General features: G+C 41.8%; 1 long non-coding RNA gene across 1 annotated transcript; it reads right to left on the minus strand.

Moving 5' to 3' along the window:
* Positions 1-1262: 1262 nt before the first annotated feature.
* On the minus strand, positions 1263-3868 carry LOC105030891. The gene is made up of 3 exons (XR_829648.1): positions 3802-3868; positions 1920-2096; positions 1263-1298 (listed from the first exon to the last, which is right to left on the minus strand). It is a non-coding gene; the product is annotated as an uncharacterized LOC105030891 (long non-coding RNA).
* Between the last annotated feature and the right edge of the window lie 664 nt (positions 3869-4532).

Consider the following 4532-nt stretch of genomic DNA (forward strand, 5'->3'; position numbering starts at 1 on the left):
AAAATGTTGTCCTCCTGGCCTGCAGGCAATTTCGAATGACAGTAAGGCAGGCCCAGGTCAGTCAAGTGAGGATCTGCAGGAGGGCAGCCACAGTAGAAAAAGACAGCATGAGGAAGGAGAGACAGTAGAATTACAGACAGAAGAAGCAGGGACAGAACAACAAGGAGGGACCGGTTGCGATCAACCATGACTCAAAAAAGACTCAATGGCATTGCTGTGTGCCATATTCACCAAGAGAGGCTTGACAGACTGGACAGACAAGAAATTGCCCAGCAGTATGTTCAGGGTAATGAAAGGAGGTGTCACAAGTGTTGTCGAGGTGCGTGAATAAGGGAGCCAGACGCAGGGAGGTAGTTTCACTCTCTTTCTCATTTGAAAAAATGGCACGCGCAACAAAAACAAGAGCGCAAAATAAGCGTGCAAACAGCTTCACAATTAATAACACCAAACATAGATCAATACCACACAAAGACAGCCAGAAACACAGGAACTTACATATGCGATCTAATGAGGGAATGGATACCAGGTGCGTGCAATAACAAGACATGACAGTGCCGTGGGAGGAGGAGCGGCGTGGCTAGAAGGCCGGAGATGACGCGCGCTGAACACCGCGTCGGGAGGGGTGGCGCGGGTCCTCCACGCGCGTCCTCGTTACAGGAGGAGAGATGTTTTTGGGTCCTTCATTGAGTAAATTTGTTTGGCTGCACTAGACGGAATTTCTCATACTCTGTATATTTACTTATTTTTATTTATGTAAATATGTTGTTGTTATTTTATTTTATTATTATTATTATTTTTTGCAAATAGGTTCTTTGCTATTTTGTTCATAATGATATACTTTGTATGCTGAGATAAGCACATGTTTAAATAAAACATACTTTGCTGAAGACATGAAGTTTTGGTGGGTGATTGGCATACTAGTCAAATAACAGTCTGATCATGCATTGCTAGTGGTGATCAGGTAGGCCTTTGTTTACCTTTTTTCATTGTTATTTATCCATGATTTCAAATAAGAATCCCCCAATGGCTTTTTAGTGCAAATCATTAGCCCAAATTACGCAAAGTAACTACTTGAGCACTAGTTAAAGCCCAAATTACGCAAAATAACGAACTGAGTTGAAATCATTTGCCGACAGGGCATTAGATCACTTGGTCCCCCCCATTTAAAAAATCCTATCTGCACCCCTGGTTGTCATGACTTCCACATTTTGGCCTGAGATTGTGAGATTCATTACAAATACTTACCACCATCCATTGTCCCGGGGTAGTGTAACCGCTCTTTCCCCTTCTTACCCGCTCTGTGTGAGAGATTGTGTATGATTACTCAAAGGGTTTGCATGCCTGTGAGAAATGGTTCATTACACCGTATGACCAAAGCCAATTCCAGCCCTAATGCTACTGAAGGTGTGAACGACTCCGAAGGGGGGTAAATAATAAAAGAAATGTCTTTGAAGTTTGGCAATTGATCAAAAGTTGTTTTACACGTTTATTAACTTTCAAACAGTCATTACTTTCCCATTGTTCCTCCAATCACTGTGAATGAGAACCTTTTAACTTGTACAAAGTCTCTAATTAAATGTAATTTAATTTAAAAACAGAGAATGTAAGTTTTTAAGTTAAGCCCAAAAGGAGCTTCTATGTCACATGGCCGGATTCCACACATTTTAAAAATGGTAATCATTCAAGGACATCACTTGTTGACTAAGGACATCACGTGTTATATGACTTCACAGGCCCAACCTTAAAGTGTATGTTTTTGAATTACTTTTTTTAATATATACATTTAAACCCAAAAAATATAAGACACCTTTCATGGTACGGTGATGACCAGCTTCATCGTAGCATGCACTCCTGGTTCCCATCCACACACAAACACATCCCGGACTTGTTAATTGTGTCTTGTCATCCATTACTCGCACCTGATTCCCCTCGTCTTATTATGTGTCCTCTGCTTGTGCTGTGTGGTTGGTTATTGTCGCTTGTATGGTGCAGGTAGCTGGTGAGTGGATTTTGTCTTGATGCCAAGTTTCTGCGCTTTACTTTGTTTCAGCTTGTTTGATAAAATTGCTCTATACACGACCACCACGTTACAACACCTGCAAAAAAAGTGTTTGCTTTAGAGACTGAGTGCTGAGTGAAACTCTGGACATTTAAAAATAGGAAAATAGTTCAGTCTTGAAAGTGAATGTACAAACGCAAGTATCTGATATTTTCCAGTGCTGACTCCTAAAGACCAGACAAAATTGGTCTTCTTCACTCAACTTCTCAACACTGAGCCTCTACTTGCACTGACACTGAAAAACTTTTTACACAATTGCTCCCACACACGCAGGGACACATTCCAGCTCTGTGGACCTCTGTGTTTGGACAGCCTCTATTAGGTCGATGCATCCAAAATGTTTTTCTTGAACAAACTATAGAGAATATACACTCACCTAAAGGATTATTAGGAACACCATCCTAATACTGTGTTTGACCCCCTTTCACCTTCAGAACTGCCTTAATTCTATGTGGCATTGATTCAACAAGGTGCTGAAAGCATTCTTTAGAAATGTTGGCCCATATTGATAGGATTGCATCTTGCAGTTGATGGAGATTTGTGGGATGCACATCCAGGGCACAAAGCTCCCGTTCCACCACATCCCAAAGATGCTCTATTGGGTTGAGATCTGGTGACTGTGGGGGCCATTTCAGTACAGTGAACTCATTGTCATGTTCAAGAAACCAATTTGAAATGATTCGAGCTTTGTGACATGGTGCATTATCCTGCTGGAAGTAGCCATCAGAGGATGGGTACATGGTGGTCATAAAGGGATGGACATGGTCAGAAACAATGCTCAGGTAGGCCGTGGCATTTAAACGATGCCCAATTGGCACTAAGGGGCCTAAAGTGTGCCAAGAAAACATCCCCCACACCATTACACCACCACCACCAGCCTGTACAGTTGTAAAAAGGCATGATGGATCCATGTTCTCATTCTGTTTACGCCAAATTCTGACTCTACCATCTGAAAGTCTCAACAGAAATCGAGACTCATCAGACCAGGCAACGTTCTTCCAGTCTTCAACTGTCCAATTGTGGTGAGCTTGTGCAAATTGTAGCCTCTTTTTCCTATTTGTAGTGGAGATGAGTGGTACCCGGTGGGGTCTTCTGCTGTTGTAGCCCATCTGTCTCAAGGTTGTGCGTGTTGTGGCTTCACAAATGCTTTGCTGCATACCTCGGTTGTAATGAGTGGTTATTTCAGTCAAAGTTGCTCTTCTATCAGCTTGAATCAGTTGGCCCATTCTCCTCTGACCTCTAGCATCAACAAGGCATTTTCGCCCACAAGACTGCCACATACTGGATGTTTTTCCCTTTTCACACCATTCTTTGTAAACCCTAGAAATGGTTGTGCGTGAAAATCCCAGTAACTGAGCAGATTGTGAAATACCAAGACCGGCTCGTCTGGCACCAACAACCATGCCACGCTCAAAATTGCTTAAATCACCTTTCTTTCCCATTCTGACATTCAGTTTGGAGTTCAGGAGATTGTCTTGACCAGGACCACACCCCTAAATGCATTGAAGCAACTGCCATGTGATTGGTTGATTAGATAATTGCATTAATGAGAAATTGAACAGGTGTTCCTAATAATCCTTTAGGTGAGTGTACATTTGTAATGGGGCATGCATTTATGAAGTCACAGTGGCAGTTCTTGATATTTGGGGGCCCTAGGCCCTAAGGGGGGTTGAAGCCCCAACATCTATTTTTTTTTTTACATTATTGTCCTTATCAAAGTCATAGCAACATTTTGAACATACCTTCTTCATTGTTGAATGGATCTGCCACTTCCAAAGACACTTGCATTCCTGCCCCTTTCAGTAGACTAAATCAATTAGTTTAAAAATAATTAGCTGAAGGATACATACTGCCTAATAAGGTATGACTGCAGTGAAGCACAAACCATTTAACCGTTTTGTTCAAGTATACATTTTCTTAATGATCAAGTGCATTTATATACCTTTTTCTCATTCTCCTGCACCATTCCTATCTGTCAGCTGGGAGGGACACACATACCTGGAACAGACATTATATTCTGTGTCACTACACTGTCAGAGCTTTCTTGGGGAGCCAAGAAATCAGAAATCAGTAGCACTGTCGCTATCACCATCATAAGCAACATGTGTGATTTTAGAAGAACGACATGATGGAATTGAATCAATGTCTTCCTAACCTCTGTCTGGTGATCGTTTCTGATGTTCCTGGTCAGGGATAGTGCTTTCTTATGTGTCTGTCAAACAGTCATATTCAGTAAGTAATAGCTGTAGCCGCTAAGCTATTCACGTTCATGATAAAAGTAGTAGCCGCAACCACTAAGCTACTACTGGACACTCACGCAATTTTTCTCCTTCCTTCATTATTTTGTCCCGCTCACATACAAGCGTTTCATATTCTAAACATGTTTCTGTCTATCTTTTGTGTTGTGTAGCAGGCTCAGGCTGACTGAGTAAGCTACCTAACGGGTTTTGCGCTGCTTCAACGAGAAACAATA

Source organism: Esox lucius, chromosome 12, assembly GCF_011004845.1.
Source record: "Esox lucius isolate fEsoLuc1 chromosome 12, fEsoLuc1.pri, whole genome shotgun sequence".
In the NCBI taxonomy this organism is placed as follows: Eukaryota; Metazoa; Chordata; class Actinopteri; order Esociformes; family Esocidae; genus Esox; species Esox lucius.